This window comes from Colletes latitarsis, chromosome 6, assembly GCF_051014445.1.
Source record: "Colletes latitarsis isolate SP2378_abdomen chromosome 6, iyColLati1, whole genome shotgun sequence".
In the NCBI taxonomy this organism is placed as follows: Eukaryota; Metazoa; Arthropoda; class Insecta; order Hymenoptera; family Colletidae; genus Colletes; species Colletes latitarsis.
Genome location: NC_135139.1, coordinates 17,560,783 through 17,579,934, shown reverse-complemented (window position 1 = coordinate 17,579,934; position 19,152 = coordinate 17,560,783). Strand labels below are relative to the sequence as shown.

The 19,152-nt window shown below is 41.2% G+C and overlaps 1 protein-coding gene across 1 annotated transcript in view; it reads right to left on the bottom strand.

The window, feature by feature from the left end:
* Nucleotides 1-19,152, bottom strand: part of LOC143342928 (uncharacterized) — a 454,297-nt gene that overhangs the window by 38,179 nt on the left and 396,966 nt on the right. The gene's annotated exons all lie outside the window — the stretch shown is intronic.

Genomic DNA, 19,152 nt, shown 5'->3' with positions numbered 1-19,152 from the left:
AACACGTTTTTTTCACAAATAAACATACACAAACATGATCAAACTCAATAATTGCCTCTCAGACACTGTTATTGTTATATTTTGTCACATAAAAATTCAAAGAAACGTGTTTTTTCCAGAAATTTCCCCATTCAAATAAGTGTGGAGATTTCTGCAACAATCGGGCCACTACTGTGAAATAGAAAAGAACCTGCAAGAACGTAATCTTGATAGATGGAACGTAACCAGACGAAAGAAGACGGTGATAAAAGATTCGCGTGGTCCAAGTCAGTGTCCCCGTTTCGTAAGTGGCGATTAGCAGAATGCCAACACGGGGATAAGCGTTACAAGGCGATATTAATATCGCATGCAGCGTTACATAAAATTCCGCCATTAGCGGCTGTTGTTCTCTGCTTTCGTCGTCGATGGCCCGATAACGACGTAGCAAATGAGAAGGAGCGTAATCGCGACGCGATTGTATCGCGCGACAACGCGGCTGGCGTTATGATACTCTCCGTTATTACCGTTGTATCCGCGCCGGGAAGAGTAACGATTACGCGAGATCGTTATTAATTACGCGCGTGTTAAGCTTATCGTGCTTTATCGGGGACACGCGGGGGTGGCTTGAATCATTTCCCAAGGAGAATGCGTGCCCGCGGCCTCGGTCACGTAGACTATTTACCCCTCCGTGGTTTTGGGCCACGAAGCCGCGATGTTCCCCGAAGAAAAATGGTCTCCCGCGGAACGTTTCCAATTTCCTCTCTCGCGGTTCGCTTTCAACGGGTCTGATAAATGAAGAACGAGGACGCGAAACAACGTGCGTTCTCTTAGCGGGGGCGGGAAACGATGGATATTATTTAAGGCGCCAACCCGTTGCTCCTACGCGATAAAAACACGGCGAACACGGTATTACACGCGAAATGATTCCGTTGTTTGGGTGGACAAAGGAAGCGATTTAGAGTCAGAAGCACCGGTAGTTAGAATTTGTCAACGCGAGATCAGTTACACGGAGTCTCTTCGTGCTTGAGAATTTGAGGGAAACATTGTAAAATCTATATTTTTTTTGACGAGGTTGTTAACACTAATTGAGATATTTGTTTTAACAGTTATATAATATTTTAAATCAAACGAAATGAAACACATCCCCTTGTTTTTAAAATAGTGAAAATCGCAAACTATATCCTTCCTTCTGACGAAATTTGTAATTATAGAGATGTTTGTTTTATTTTGGGGTAACAGAAACATTCGTCCGAGTCAAAATGACCCGGAAACCCGTGTATTGTATCTCTTTTTTGGGGGGGGAAATTCCCCGCAAGAGGTTGAAGCGTTATCTCCCTTCGACGCTCGAACCAATTTGGTCCTCCACGCGCCCGTTAAGATATTTTCGACAGATTACCAGACACGAGCGAATGGCGTGTCGCTAGCGATTCGTATCGGATTCGCGGACACACGACGGGCCTAATTTCATCCCGGCGGCATGCAATCTCTCCCACCGGGCGGCCAAAATCGGGACCTAAATCGGATCGGACCGTGTCTCGTAAATTATTCGACACACGCATACGTCTAGGCCGATCTTACCCTACGCGACACGCTCCAAGCAAACGGAACAAAGCCCCGTTCGGTTGGCACAATGCCCTCCGAATAAACAGTCCTATGCAAAAGACTGAATTTACAATTATATGCAATAAATATCTTATAATCTATTCGCTGTCGAAACTGTTACAAACGTCGTCGAATAGATTATACGATTGCATGTAGTTGTAAATACAGTCTTTTTAATTACACTATTACACGTAACTATAACCCCTGGGAAAAATTTTAATGGGGGATTCTAGAGGCCAAAATAAGACGAAAATCAAGAATACCAATTTGTTGATAGAGGCTTCGTTAAAAAGTTATTAACAATTAAATTCAAAAATTTCAAATCGTTCTGGAAAAATTATTTTCGGTTGCGGGGGTCAATTAGAATCATTTTTGGTCATTAGACATACCGTCGAAATCGTACCTACTTTCGAGAAAAAAATTCGAGAAGGTGTGAAATTTTTTGACAAAATTAATTAAATTGGACCATTATTATGGAGATTTTACGGGGTCAAGAACCAACTTTTCAAATAGTCTTGGAATGTCTACATATTCTTCAATAAAATGCGCGTTGTTAGCCTTTTGAAAAATTAAAATCGTCCAATCCGTTCAGAAGTTACGATGTTTTAAACATACGCATGAAATTTCAGGGAAACATATCAACGTATGGTCAGACATTAGATTTTCGGTAAGGAATTTTTTTCTCGAAAATGGTTAGTATTTCGGGGGTATGTGTATTCACCAAAAATGATTATATTTGACCCCCGCAGCCAAAAATAATTTTTCTAGAATGACTTGAAAGTTTTTAATTTCGTCGAAATATTTCTCCTACTGAATTTTTTTTCGAAACTGCGTAGGAATTCGGGGGTATGTCCATTTACCAAAAATGATTGTAATTAACCCCTGTAACCGAAAATAATTTTTCCAGAACGATTTGAAATTTTTTTTTTGTCGAAAAATGTAGGTACCCCTTGTCGTTTTTTCTTGAAGATTCGTGTTTGATTTATAATAAATTTGTTAGTATTTTAATAAATTCCTTAATATTTCCTAATAAACTTCCTACCACACGTTCGGATATTCCTACATTTACATATCCAACAAGTTTGCAATAAATATATAGCGTAAACGTGCTACTACATTTCTACGGTGAACGTACTGCTACGTATCCGAGAGCTTGGGATAAATGAACTGTTACTATTACGTGTCTACAGTAAGCATACTACTGCATACATAAATGAACACACTGGCTACCAAGAAACGTACTATTACGTGCTTGAAAAACGTACTACTACGTTATTACTGAAAGGTATCATTACATCCTAGCGCTATAACAGCCTGCCGTGCGCATTACGTTCCCGATCGAACGTACTACCGCCTTCAATAACGGAAGTGAGTTACCGTTTCCAGGAAAACAAACATGCTCCTATTGGGTGTCCCAGAAAATATTGCACATTTCAGTCACTGTACTTCCTGCTATTTTTAAGCCGTCTATAGAAATTGAATATATATATCGATACATTGTTGGAACGTATTCTACGCCTATTTGCGTTTCCATTTACAACGAAGAGAATTTTAATTTCGTTGCATTTCTGCCAATATTGGAAACGGTCCTATAATTGTATAACCAAAGCTGTAATTCACGCGGAACAGTTTACTGGAGTAATTGAAGGCAATCAAATTATATTGTTCACCCTGTGAGTTGAAAATTTTTATTGTACATATGTTGTACAGGGTGTTCGGCCATCCCTGGAAAAAATTTTAATGGGGGATTCTAGAGGCCAAAATAAGACGAAAATCAAGAATACTAATACTAAGAATACTAAGGCTTCGTTAAAAAGTTATTAACAATTAAATTCAAAAATTTCAAATCGTTCTGAAAAAATTATTTTCGGTTGCGGGGGTCAATTACAATCATTTTTGGTGAATACACATACTTCCGAAATCCTACCCACTTTCGAGAAAAAAATTCGACTAAGTGCTGAAAGTTTTGGGTGAAAAAAAAGACTTTCGAATCGTCTTGGAAAAATTATTTTTAGTTGCAGGGGTCAATTGCAAGCATTTTTGGTCAACAGACATAACCCCGAAATCCTACTCAGTTTCGAGAAAAAAATTCAGTACGGTCGGAATTTTAAACGTTAATAACTGTTTAACGAAGCCTTCATCAACAAATTGGTATTCTTGATTTTCGTCTTATTTTGGCCTCTAGAATCCCCCATTAAAATTTTTCGCAGGGGTGGCCGAACACCCTGTATGTATGTATATTGCAAATTTTTATTTCATCTCTTTTGGCCGTCGCGACATATTGATTTCGTCGCGACATATTCACCGATGGGGTCAAGGTTGAAAATCTTAGTCCAGACAAACAGTCAGAAATGGTATTGATATACAATCTTCCTACTTAATAATGGAAATTCTTCGATCTAAAGATAAAATTTCTTAAAACCATTCATCAGCATCGACGAATTATTAAATGGCACGGTAATCCTCTTCTACTTACACCAAGTTCTCGATTATTAATTTATGGTCACGAAGGGCGAATAGATCTTTCTTGGCTCGCTGTGATTTACTATATTGATTTCACGACCCGCAGATTGGGAACACCGGTTCTTATAGATTTAAGACCATACGTTATGATACTCTTTTTTCTGATAAAACCAATTTATACTTTGCTGTCATGTGCTGGGACGTACAATTATTTTGCGACTATCAATCATATTTTAAACCCCACCTCTCTCTTTCAAAGTTGAGAAACAACAAAACACCTAAGTTTGATCCTTAAAATTAATGTTATATTTTTGCATCCAACTACATTTTTTAATCATATATGCCATTAACACTAGAACTACCAACAATTATATTTATTTGTACCAAAGAAATTGAAATGATAGATACTCGAAGAAACACATAATGCAATGGAAATAAAAGCCACGGTTTTGCAAAAATCCAGCCAACTAAATTCGTAACAATCTTCGTTAAAAACTACGAATGATTTTTACCAGTTCGGTAGTTCCAGTGTTAAAAAATCAGAATAGAAACATATTTACACGAGAATCCAACGTTAAGAAGCATTCGTAAACGTTCGCCATTGTAGGACCTCGAACGAAACGCGCCTAGCCCCCGACGCAAGACCGCAAAGAGTTAAATTAAAGTTTTAAAATGCGCATATATTTCCCGGCCACACTCGAAATAACTTTTAACGAGGGAGAAACATTGTGACGGGGGTTCCCAGCCCCCCACAACCCGGTCGATATAATACGCTGGAATACGATGGAAAAAAGTGATACAGAACGTTTGCGGGTTAATTATACGGTACAGGGGGACGGAGGGGGTGAGCTCATTTGGGACCGATAACGGTAAAAGAAAAGTTACAAGAGTTCGATTAATCGCGTAATGGTCGCCGGTCGCGGGAATGAAATTCGCGTTATTGAAACTTTATCGCGCATAATTGGTGCCAGTGGCTGGGGCGCAGCGCGGAGTCACTTAAGTTGCATCCACAGGTAGTTGATTTCGCTGCTGGCCGCGTTTCGCAGGCTCCGGAGCGCACGGGAACAGATGGCAACTAGTGGCTGAATACGACGCCGAGAGATCTCAAAAAATTTCAGACCCGTGGCTCTCTCGACGGCTCGCCCTTTAATTAAATTCTTCGAGGCACTTCCTTTACCGGATTTAAAAAACATTCGCCTCCCCCCACCCCCTCCATTCTCGCCGTCTCCGCTGCTTTCCGCCAAACCGTACAAATAACCGAGCCCCCACTAACCCCCCGCCGTTCCTCGTCGTGCAATTGCATCTCATGCTCGACGCGGCTAACAGCGTTCGCGTTCCACTGAATTCTTACAGGAAATTTGTTTAACGAGCAACTCAGTTTTTCGCGTCGGGAATTTCATTCACCCTCGTTCCTTTTATCGGGACAGCCGGCTGGTTCCGAAACTAGAGATAACAAGTTTCTTAAACGCGAACAGAAATAAATGAAAGGAAATAAGTTAAAAGCGCCGGTGGACAACTTTCAGCCATCTTTCCTCGCGGAAACTGCCGCGCTCGTTTCTCGTTGGGATCGGATGGGACTGGACTTATTGTATTTCCCTTTGCGATAAAAAAAAGAATAGTGTCAATTTTTGGAAATATAACGCGTTACGAAAGAGAGAAAATTTCATATTGTAAGGGTATTTACCTAATGAGTAAATAACGCTTGAATAAAATGATTACTTTCTTTGTTTCCACAACGTCGACAGACATTACTATATAGTATTAGTAAAACGAAGATCGATATAACGCAGGATAAACGCTAAACTTAATTTTTAAGGGGAATTAATCGAAATCGACACGAAATACGAGAAGGATCCGAAAGATGAATACGGCCATGGAACGAAGCATTGAACGGAATCGGAACAAAGCGACGCATTATAAGATCGCGTAAGGGATTTATGCGACGGGATTAAATCGACAACAGGGGTCTCCCTAGATTTATTAATCTCGGATGCGTTATTCTTGCATTGACCTTCCACGGGAGCGTGCTCGATCCGTTTAAATCGCTTTAAGCAATAAATCTAACGGGTAAATCCGTTTAAGCGTGAACACATTAGTTGCGCTCAAACGACATATTTATGTTTCGGTTTACTTGAATTATTCCAGCGAGCTCGTATCGTAGCTCCAAACATTTGCGTGCTGGTTCCTTTGTAGCGTCGTCTGCTTTTGTTGCGAATTGTTAAACGACACTTCGTCCAGATTAGTCTAAAGAGTATTTCCATCTCTGCCTCTTAACGCGTCGCAGTATTTTTTATTATTAAAAAGAAAATTGAGACCGAAAAACAAGTACCGGGAGTTGGGAATTATTCGAATAAATTTCTCCTCGCTATCAAAATTAAATTTTAAAATGTTCGTTGCGCTTTGAATTTTCCAGCGTGATTATAATTCTTTCACCGTCTCCGCAAAGAGAGTTTCTTGCGTCCTCTTACCTTTTTCGCCTCTCCTCCATTTAGATCCGCGGCCGAAGACGAAATTTCTTAGCGGCCCTAATCCGGCGTTAAGCTCCACCCCGGAAAAGCTGCAATTCCGACCGAAACTCTCCAAAGAAAGGGCGACCTCGTGTCGGGAAGCTCGCGGCAAGAGAAACCAGACAACAACGCTGGAAACGAAAACAACGGCGTTTCTTACGCTCGAAAACTTCACGCCGCGAAACAGGAACCAGGACATCGTACGGTCTCCTGGAACAAAAAGACAGAGAACTCTTGGAAATTGCATTACGGCTCGACAACCATACTGATTATTATATTTTCGTGGAATCGTAATACCGAGACGTGCGTCTTCGAAACTATAAGTGTTTCCGTGTCTTGGTAGCACTGTAACGAGTCAAGGTTCCGTAGAATTTTAGGAACGAGGCGAATCGATCGTTCTGCTATTCCGCACGATACAAAGGTTCCATTTCAATACCAAATCCCGACGTCTCTTTACGACGAAAAGGATCAAAGGGTAACGCGATGGAAAGCACGTGCTTTTTCGTAATTGACTCTCACCCCGTTCGTGCCCCGATTTTTCACGCTTCCCTTCTTTCTTTCTCGAAACTGTTTGCCCCGAAAAACGAAACATTTCAACAATGCTTTCGAACCTCTCTTTTGTAGTATACTCCTGTCAAAAGAGCGTTCGCTTTATTTTCTTCTTTTTTCTTTTTTGTCGGTTCGTTTCCTCTCTCTTTTCTGTACGTCATCGCGGCGTGAAAAGGTTCGATGCAAAAGGGAAACCAAGTTCCATACGAGCGTGGAAAAATGGGCAGTTTATTTCCTGAATATCCCGGGCTCGGCTAATCTCGTATTAATCCCCTCCCGGAACGGATTTATAATCTGCAAACGAGACTCGTCGTTTCCAGCAACAAACCGAAATAAAATTGCGACCGAAAAAGGATCGCTCGGGCCCTCGTTGACGAGTGGTTAAGAAAATACTCGAGTATTGAAGTCGTTGCTCCTAGAGTCAACCGTACAGCGTGCAAACAATTATTTGCAGCACGGGGGGGCCCAACCCCCCGACAGCAATTTCTTAAATAAAGAAATAAAACGAAGCAAATGGAGGAAGCATCATTGCACGGTTCGTGTGACTTCAATCACCAGCCCTTTGGGGGTGCACAATTTACTTGCATCGAGGAGAGAGATCAAAGGGCCTCTATCATACGTCGAAAGTACTTCTGGGTTATTTCCTTCCTCTTGCCCTTCTCTCTTTTCCGTTTTCCTCTCTGCTTGAATTTTCCTCCGCCAGACCTCGTTTTCTACGGCGTATAAAATCTTCCGTAAAACTTCGCCAACGAAACATCAAATTATTGACTTGCGCGACGGAGAAAAAGCATGCAAACCCGATACAAATATTTTTATATCTCACCCCCCACCCCTCCACAATCCAGCTCTGCTCATATTTTGTTGTTTGTTGTTTCGTACCAAACCGAGAAAAATTTGTCGAAAGAAACTTTCCTCTTCCACAATTGAACCATTCGAGAAGTAAACTTCCATACTGGTTGCATAAAACTTTAGAGCACTCTTCGATCTTTAAAATAAGTGATTCTTTTGTAAATAGACAAATGACTCACTAAAAGTATTAGTTGCATATTAATTGGGTTATGCTCGAAAATTTAAAAAGGAGAAATGGAGAAACATTTGTCGACGGTGTACATAAAGTTTAACTGTTAATAGTTTACTGTTAAACTAGTACTTCTTATTAAACTAGTGCACTCGAGATTTTCTTCTCAGGGAAATTCGTGAAGTGTGATTTCCGTGAACGGCACATAATTCCCCACTCGTTTTTCTACATTTTCCCCGTCGCCCTGTTCTTCGCGTTTCGAGCCTCTTGATTGCTTTTCTTTAAAATTCAATTACGCGCCGTCCACAAAGGAACGAGGCCCCGAGTTCCACGGACGATCGATTAGGAGGGTTATACAATTTTCAGAACGAGATCACGGAGTTCCACGAGCAGCCGAAACGACGCGCGTTTTCACCCCATCCCTTCATTTTCTTTTTTTTTCATTCTTTTTACAATCTAGCGACTCCTTTTCACGACGATATTTACGGTGCTTCCTTAACGCCTCGACTGTCGCATCGATTCGATAAAAATTTCCCTGGCCACTGCTCTATGTTAATTTATATTTTCCAAAATTCGAACAAAAAATTTCGTGAGAATTTGCATTTAATATTATATTAAGGATCATTATTATTATAACTGTTAATATCGGTGAAAATTTGTTCTAACGTGTCTGACCATTGCTTACTGTTTCTACTGGCGCGCAGCTCATTTTCTATTTTCCAAAATTCGAACAAAAAATTTCGTGAGAATTTGCATTTAATATTATATTAAGGATCATTATTATTATAATTGTTAATATCGGTGAAAATTTGTTCTGACGTGTCTGACCACTGCTTACTGTTTCTACTCGCGCGCAGCTCATTTTCTATTTTCCAAAATTCGAACAAAAAATTTCACTAGAATTTGCATTTAATATTTTATTAATTCCTGCAGGGATCATTATTATTAAATTGTCAATATCAGTGGGAATTTGTTCTGGCATGTCTGACCACAACTCACTGTTTCCACTTGTGCTCAGCTCATTTTCAATTAGCGAAGCAACTGAAGATAATTCCAAATTAGAAGCAACTTAAATGCAAATATTCGTCTATATTTATCCTGTTTTTAATAATATTAATTATTCGTTGTTTAGCGAGGAGTAAGGAAGATAATTAGGTGGCCTATTTCGAGACGTCTTCCATAAATACAGAATCCCACTGAATATGCATGCGCACAAAATTCAGCTCTGTGTAGCTCCGGAATATTCTTATTGCGTTATCATTATTTTTACGTTTTTTTTTCTAGCTCGATTAAAAGTCAAAATTGGCGCGAGTCGTTGAGTCTTATAATCTTCTTAAATGTACCAAGAGCAAGATTAATCGATTAACGTAGCTTAAAAATTTCGAACGTTTAATTTTGCCGAATGGTCGTCCATCATTTTTACGATCCCAGGCTTTTCACGGATGTAAATTGCAATAAAGCTACCTCCGATGCTCCGGCCTCTTCTCCTTTTCTCCTGTCTTCGCGCTGAAAGTTCAAACTGTTAGCGACCGATCGATCAGGAGGGGCATAAATTAATGGCTTCCTCCTTCCTTCGCCGTTGCGAAAATCAAGGACGACAGAGGGTGGGAGGGTGGGAGGGTTCCGGATACGCCGACCTTTGTGAGCCAGCCTGAAACCCCAGCCCCATCAACGAGAAGAAAGAAATAGAAAGGGAAAGGAAGAGGAAGGGTAGGGGATGAGTCATTACGGGTGACCTGATGCGGCTGGATCTACCATTAACTTTTCTCTTGCCCAAGCTAGTGCAGGATGTTGGTGTTGGAAAATGAGATCTTTGTTCGAGTGAATAAATAGGAGCCACGAACTGGACGTTAATGCACGTGGCCGTATATTTTACGCAAAACTTATGAAAATAAAAGCACATTCCCCGCGTTTCGACTCTACAAGTTTCATCAGAATACATTTAATTGAGAGACTAGGCTCGGATCATCGAAAATCTCTGGTTTTTTAATCACACTACATTAATTTTTGAAATTTCAATTCTGTTTCCACTATTTTTCAATAATTATTTGAGGAGTAAAAGACTTCATATATAAAAAATAGTATTACCTTCAAAAATTCTTTTGGTCTAACCCAGACCATCAATAATCACGTGTAAATAGTTTGAAATTGATATGTTACGCACCAAGTGCAATAATATATTGTCCCCCAACAAAATTATTTATGAACGCTTGAAAAAATCTCTGTAACTAGTGAAAATATATACAATTTAAAAAAACAATAGTCTTAAAATTTTTAGAGCTACAAATTGGACGGATGTCTTTGAGTTTAAGGGTTGGTCGATCGACCATTGAGAATCGGAAGAATTTTCGAAATTCTGCAGTAGAGAATCGGTGTTATCGTCGGACAAGTGGTTTAGGGGGTAGATCCGCTTCGCAGGAAGCCGAAGATTTATGCACGGCGTTGCAGATTATCGCGAACTCGAAATTATCTTCTGGAAGTGGGGTAGCTCCGTCACGGAACAGTCGCATCCCCCATGGCGCGAGTGTTTTCACCCTCCTGTAAGTGCGTGCCAACTGTTATAAGGACGGGGGAATTCTAAAACAATACGAGCACGCTGCCGGCGTATTCACGGTACTTTATCGCGATGCCGGACAGATTTACGATTTTTGAGGCGGCTGGGCAATCGAGACTGTGATTTTCGTGCACGCTGTATCGGACGAAATCGATACGGATTGCTCTTCGACCCTCCATAACTCAAATTATATACGAGAGAATTATACGACAGGATCGATTGACTATGGAAGGTACATTTTAATAAATACAAACTTTTAACTGAACCCTGTTCGATTAATTATACAAAAATCGCTTTAGATTGTACGACATGTTGTTGCTTTAAAAATTTTTACGTATATGGAAATATAATCCTGACACGAAAAGGATATTTCTCGTTTTGAGAAATCGGTCTCGCGAAGCGTACAGAACGATCCACTTAGGACTGAAATATCTAAGTCTATACGTTGCATTTCGCGATATAAATCTCGTTGGGAACGAGGTTGCATGAATCGATTAGGTAAATATTTCCCTCAAGGACATTTTCTACTCAGACGTTTCACGGCCACCATTTTCTTTTCGACAGAATCCTGTATTTTACATGCACGAGTCTTTACTAGCGTCAAATAACTTTCAATTTATCCTTCAACGTTGAATTTTGCTTCCAATTCATAAGGGTTCTAAATCGAAGGAAAAGTACGCTGCACGGCTCCAATCTGTCCTTTCATATTTTTCTTTCGACTGGTCGACAAATTTGCATTTTGATGTTACAAATATTAAGCTTTTTGAGTCGCTGGCGGGAATATTGCCTGCAGCGCGCTTCGACCAGTTGCGCATTCAGTGTACCTTTACATTTTAACCCCTTGAGGTCGAAAGTCGGAATATTCCCTGCAGAATATTACTTTCAGTCACCCCTTTAGTATAGATTTAAATATTACTTCATGACATCATCGCTGAATATATTCGTTCGTGACGTTTTTATTACTTATATCGGGACGATAATTGGCGCGAGGAATTTCATTAGCTCAACGAAATTTATTGCGTTCGAACGATATTCAAGCTCCAACACAAATAAAAATAACAAAGACATTAATTAATTTCGAAATTCATTTTCTTGTAAACTAAGCTTCATGCAAAATTAAATTTTACATTTTCGATTGCTCTTTTCCGTGGTAAAAATCAGGAATTTTTCACAAAATTATCGAGGGTAAAATATCAACGAAAATCAAAACTATAAAGTAAGGCTAGGAATACTATCGAGTAAATTATCTTTCAAAAGAGCGATATAATATCACTAATAATGACGCCTCAATTGTCCCAGTAGTATTACCATTCAAATAGTATCCAGGATAATCGATTCTGGTCGCGATAGCCGCTTTTACCGTTTGATTTGTCAATGAATAATATTAGGTCGTGCCACATGAAATTGCCGATTTCGTAGGTCAACGCGGAAGCGTTCTATATTTGACAAATTAAATTTTAGTACATCAAAATATGCATCACACCGAATCAACAGCTTCCTTCTAACAGGGGGTTGTAAATCGATAGAGCGGGGTTTTGAAGCATCACTGTCCTTTCTCGAGACTTTCAAAACAATGCTTCATGCAGTTAAAATAAAAAGTCATTCTGACATTTAGCTCTGGGTTAGGTTTTTTTATAGAAGATTTGAATCTGTTAGGTATTTAATACTATTTTCTATATGTTCTACTGAACTCAGTGATTGAATTAATTCTATGACTTTGTTTTTGTGACTCTAATATTACGCAGAAGGGTGGTCACACTCTATTTTTCATAAATTCACATCGAACGCTATACAGAGAATTTAATTCCTACATTTTGTAAAGTCGTCGATTTTTTGGTGTCTCCTTTTCCATATTTAAGCTCCTGTTAAATGAATAAATGTAACCTGGATGGTAGGACCCAACGTAACAAACCTGAGGATCGTTCCTCCCACCGACGATAACGCAAACATTTACCCCGACGTCGTTTCGCGACGTGTCGCAACGCGAGGGTCGATTCGCGAACCTACAGGACTAAAGTGAATTTTCTAGTTACGTAGGCGGAGCTCGAACGTATCTGGAGCTCTATCTGATCCTTCTTACGCGGATCTCTTGGCATCCTGCCCTCTTGGCTCGCGGTGCCGGCATTGAGTGGTAAAACGTCGAAATAGAGCCCTGCACCCAGCGAGATTACTCAATGACGCGTTCGCGCGGGGGTTGTTCAATTCGGGACGCCTCGAGTACCTCCAAGACTCCACCGCTGCGATGTGAAAATCTTACGATCCAAGATTTCCCAGTCGCGTTTCGTGGATCACGGCCAAAACGTACGACAGTCGCTCGAAAATTTCTCGACTTCGAAACGAAAACGTACTATTACATTTAAACTGATTTCTATTCTTCAACGCAATTGCATTCGATCTCTAAAGCTTTCACGCCACCCCTAGTCAACTGAGACAAAATATTACGTAACTACGCACTGTTTCAAATGAAAAAACGGTCCTTTAGATTTTTGTTAGATTTTGTGCCATAGGTTGGTGCGTTTGACAAATCTCAAGGAGACACAGTCTTTAAATCTGTATCTGTATCCTGGTCTAATAATTCCCGACGAACGAATTCGCTCGAAGTAACAAGTTTCTAATCCAGGAACACCGTTTATGCCCCCCGTGAGGCGTCTTCAATCGTCGCACACTTGGCGAGAAACGTATTTCCACCCCCCGTTACTTACGAATCTCTGTTGCCAAGAGCAAGGATTTAGATTACGAAAGCAGTTTTCGTGGGGACGACGGGGTCGGGGGTTCCCGGATCGATCCCGGACACGATTGACGTTACGCAATACTCGACGGGAACGGAGTCGAGGGAACGGGCCGATTGTCTTCGCGATCGCGGCCAGATTACGAATTCGAAGGCGCGGCGTGCTCAGCAAAAATAGACGTCCCCGGCGTCGCTTGCGATATTCCACGGCAACGAAATTTCCTACCACCACCCCCGCTCGATCGAAAATATGGCACGAGCACGTCCGAGAGACGAGAAATTCTAATATTTTCTTCACTTGTTGACTCGTCGACGCCCTCCCACGCATCGTGGAACGATACGGATACAAAAATTGGGTTCAAAACTTCTACGTTATACCTTTGTGTGTAGATTTTCACATTTATGCCATTTCTGTTGTGAATTTTAGATAAACTTTACATATTTTCTTCGTATAAGACTAATAATACGGGGTTTTCGATAAATGAGGTGGAACTTTCGTTCGTCGTGGCCGCCATATTGGTTATTCATTCGTTCGAGTCACGTGATGTATTCAGGAGTGCTGAAGGCGTTGTGTTTATTAAAATTTAGTGGTTTGTGCACTCTTTATGCGATTGTTTGTATTTTTTACTATTATGTCACACTATCTTATTAGCATTATTCATTAACCAGTAGCTGTTAGAACTTGGCAAAGGAGAACAAATATCAGTATCAGTATCAGCATTATTTCTTTGATATTATTATTATTGTAGGCTTAGTATATAATCATATAGAATATAATTTGTAAGATGCAAGGGGTAGTTTAACACGAGCAATTAAATATAAAAGAAACAAGCGAAACCAAGAAAATGGACCAAATTAAAATGGAAATCTGAGGTTACAACATGGCGTGTCCGTGAATAAAAGATCCCGTGGCACATTCGAAAGCCGAGTAGTCGGGAGATAACGAATTTCGGGTAGGACGGGGGGAAACGTAATAATGAGAAGAAAGGTAGGAAAATAAGGCCTGGGAATTTAAAAGTATATTGAAGTGGAGTATAAATAGATAACTGTGAACGAGTGAGACGAGAGTCAGCGAGAGTGGTATGAAAAATTGGAACGGACGAGATTGACGAGCTAAGAACGAGAACCGGTGTTAAGAGTTCTGCGGATAGGGCAACAAGGATGGAAGATCTCTGCTTCGAGTCGAGCCAATTTCTCGTTGAGCCAGTGTCCACAGTCGACGTTGGAAAATCAATTTTTCCTCGAAGATTCTTGGGGAACACGCTCATTATTTATGCTGACTTTGGACAGATCTAATCTAGATCGTCCAAGATACTCGGACGTGTAATTTACATAACGCTCGGGAATCCTTAATTCCGGACTCGAGGCTCTGATATTTATTTTTGGAACGCTAGCGAGGATTTTGTAAACTCATCGCTAAATCCCTTTTATTTCTTAGCACAATTTGCTTTTGCTATTCTATGTTTCAACCCCTTCAGGGTGCAAAGGTTTTTTTATAATTTAACACAACTTTGTTACGTTTTCTGTGCAATATATTTAACGGAATTAAGTGAAATCTTATATTGAAATTAAGAATCTTTTACTTCTCGAGGGTGCTACGGAGAATGATAGGATATCTTGCATAATTTTTAAGGGAATTAAAGAGCGAATTTGCTGGCGAAGAACGTGGACGGTAGGCGTAGTTGCACCTTTCGAGGGATTTATTTTATCATCGTGGCGGCACACGCGCGCAAAGGGCAGGTGGGGAATCAGGAAAAATACCGGCGGCCGTGTGGCGGGTCAATAAACGAGATTAGGTCGTCCAAGAGCGTGTAGGCGTGACAGGGGGAGGCGCACTGCCAAGGATGCATACACGCGGAGGTCGGTTAAATCACGGCCGAACAGGGGAATAGCGTAATAAGACTTGGCTCGCGCCGCCGTTTAATTAGCGATTGATTAGATACGCCGGAAAGATGAATGCGCGGCGAGATAACGGCGCGAGGAGGAACGCAGGGAGCCGATGTAAAGCGCCGGGTAATCGAGATCGGAATTAACGCGGTTATAGCGGCCGGTAAATGAAACAGAGCTCGCGACTCTTTCCCAGGTAAATTAAACGGGGCTATTACCAGCCACGACGAGTTTAGCCGTCTAGAGAAAGGAGTTAGCAGAATTGGACGAGAGCCGGGGATTATACCCTGGGCAAAATGCGTTCGCGTCGTTGGCTACGATTAAGGGGTTACGGTGCCTTTGTGACGAAACAAGATTGAAACGACCTCCGTTTCATAAAATGATAGCTTGCGTTTTTTTTCAAAATATCATATCGGACTGGAAAGTAAAGACAGCATGAGACTAAATACATTCTCGATATTCGAGTATACTTTAGTGTTCTTTAAAGTAATTGATATTAGTGTACCTGGCTCGGTAGCTTGGATGAAAAATATTCTGATATTGGTGTTGAATTTCTATGCTATTTTATATTTGAAATAATTGAGAAAAAGATGGAAAATATACTGAAATATAAGGAGCGCTGTGAGAGTAACGGATGAAAAATATGGTGAAATTGGTGTAGAATTTCTATACTGTTTTAAATTTGAAATAGATAATCGAAAAATATCTGGAAAACATATTTTAATATAAGGTTCGAATTATGTTTTCAGCTCTAGCCTCATGGGATGCTAAAATATAATCCTCGTTAATCTTGCCATCGTGCAAATTCCCCTAATTCGACGCAACCTTGGCTAAGTACTACTCAAAGTACAACGTCTGAGACACACAGATTAGAAGCGATGAAGCAATATCAGTAGCTAAACCAAACTTAACCCGAAGCCAGACGCAAACTGTTTAAAGTTACAATAATTAGATAATGTTTTGTCGGGTGGGGATTACCGAACAATTTCGATTACAGAAACTCTCAATTCACAATAAAACGATTGGTCTCGAGTCTCGATATAAAAATTGGTCTCTAAAATACATTTTACTATTTCAAAATAATTCCACATCGTGACATAATAGCAAAATTGGTATTCTGGATATAGACTATACTTCTGATATGTCGCGTAAAATAATTGTATGTAGACCAATTTTAAATATTTTGGGAGCAATTAGAATATTATTCGTCACCTTCGTCGTCGATGTTCAAATAGTTTCGATTTCAGAAACTCTCAATTCACAATAAAACGATTGGTCTCGAGTCTCGATATAAAAATTGGTCTTTAAAATACATTTTACTATTTCAAAATAATTCCACACCGTGACATAATAGCAAAATTGGTATGCTTGATACAGACTATAGTTCTTGTAATACCCCTGTCGCGTATAATAATTGTATTTAGACCAATTTTAAATATTTTGGGAGCAATTAGAATATTATTCGTCACCTTCGTCGTCGATATTCAAACAGTTACGATTTCAGAAACTCTCAATTCACAATAAAACGATTGGTCTTGAGTCTCGATATAAAAATTGGTCTTTAAAATACATTTTACCATTTCAAAATAATTCCACATCGTGACATAATAGCAAAATTGGTTTGCTTGATACAGACTATACTTCTTGTAATACCACTGTCGCGTATAATAATTGTATTTAGACCAATTTTAAATATTTTGGGAGCAATTAGAATATTATTCGTCACCTTCGTCGTCGATGTTCAAATAGTTTCGATTTCAGAAATCCTACGGTTTCGTTTCGCCCTTAATGCGCGAACAAAGACTTTTTTAATTAGAGAAGACGTAGGAGACGGGGCCTCGATGAACACATTTCGCCCATCGATCTTGCAAATTGAGAGGCAGCCGCTAACGCATCAGCTGTTGCGGCACGGTTTTGTCATATGGCGTGGTTATTACGCGACGCCACTTAGAAAGTTTGCACCGCCGCTGGAAGAACGACAATAGTCGGTAAATGGGACACGGGCGATGAGGAGGTTCCGTGAAACAAGCAGGGAACATCTGTCCCGCAAAATAGGACTGGAACCAATTTCGATATTGTCGCGCGACGATCACGGGTTCTTTCCTTGTGGGAGACATTGTGGTCGATCATTTGCGGTTTTTAACGTGCCTGGCTGCGAGAAAAGTTGCTCGCGACGGTTGGTAAGAATCCGTACAAGCGTAATTCATTTTTTGCTCGAGACTCACAACTCGCGAAATCGGGCTACCTGTTAAGAAAACGTAATATTTTAATATTTTAGCGAGAACTACATACGTGTTCCTACTACGAGCACTTTATTAAAATACGTAGTACGTTTGCAAGGAAAATATATCTATCTACTATCTATCTAAAATTGAAGTGTTTAACTAGATAAATAAGTGTTTAACTATCTATCAAAAAATTCTCCAAAAAAGTTTAAAAATTGGCCTTTTAGACTGACACTGCTTTAGTGGTGGTTATGTAAAAAAATAAAATTTGAAGTATCTACAATAAATTTACTTTACTTTGATCGTTTGTCAATTCCTCAGGACGAGCAGATGCACGTAGATATTTTCTATTCCCCCAAACGAGCGTCAAAAATGGCAATTTTGTTCCTTAAAGTGCTTGATAAATTCGTGATCCGTGATTCGAACATTATTTTTCGCGATGGACGCGTGTCCCGAAAGCGTCGAAGGCGCCTGGCCATTACCGAAACCGCCTTGTAACTATCCAGATTCGTCCGTCCCATTAGGTGTTCTCCAAGAGAGAAACGATGAAAGACATCGTTGGCGTGGGTCAGTAGACAGGACAGGAAGGCCAGCGTGATATTCGATACGAGGGATCGCGTGCGCGGGGTGGCTGGTGCCACCCTAACGTGGCACGTGGGGCGCTACCAGGTGTTGCCTAGACGTCGGGTCGATGCCGATCGTTGGCGCATGTGCGACCTCCCCCCTCTCTCTTTCTCCTGCAATACTCTCCTAACCCTCGCGGACCTTTACATCCCTCTACCTAGCCAACATTCTCGTTTCTGGCTCCTCCACCCTCGACTTTTCCCCCCTTCTCGCCCGAAGGGGAGATAGGAGCTGGCCCCTCGGCGTTCGCCCCAACGTGTGCCGCCGTCCCCCCTCCTCTGCCGTCGCCCACCAACACCGACAACGCGTTACCAACAAGTCCGCGTCGCGTATCGGCGACACAGCGTCACCACTATGCAGCCAATCTTCCATAGGAATTACCATCGACCTCCCCCTCGGGAGTTTACACACTCGTCGCGAGGCCAGGAACGAGGCCGGTGCCCGTGGCACCCCAGCCAGCTGTTCCCTCTTCCGTTCTCGATATCTACATTCGACACGGGCTCCGAACCGCGCCACGAGGACTGCCGTGCATCCCCGTCGGGGTTCGATAGCCTCCATCCACGATGGATCGATTTAAATTTCCCACGAACACGAATTAATCAAAATTAATTGGGTGCTCCAAAGATGCGATTCCCACTACTGTAAGTCCGTGTACGAGAGAATGTTACTGAAATATTAATACCGCATAATGCTACTCTCTTGATACTGAAACTCTGGTCGAAGGGGAAAAGTCGAAGCAACTGTTACTGTTACTGTTACTATTACGCCTCGCCAGAAAGCGAACGGTTTGATTCGGTGCCAGCGAACTCTGCCCGCGCCAATGGCGATGTACGCGCGCGCGAGGACGCACACAATCGAAAGGCCTGCAGGAATCGAGAACTAGCATCGGCACCCTCGAGGGGTTGCGCAGCCATCCCTCGCTCCGGCACGAACCGTCGGCAGCGGCGGCGGCGGCGTCGGCGGCGGGCGACGATGGCGGCAACAGCAGCGCCACCCCACGATGCTGACTCGAGGGG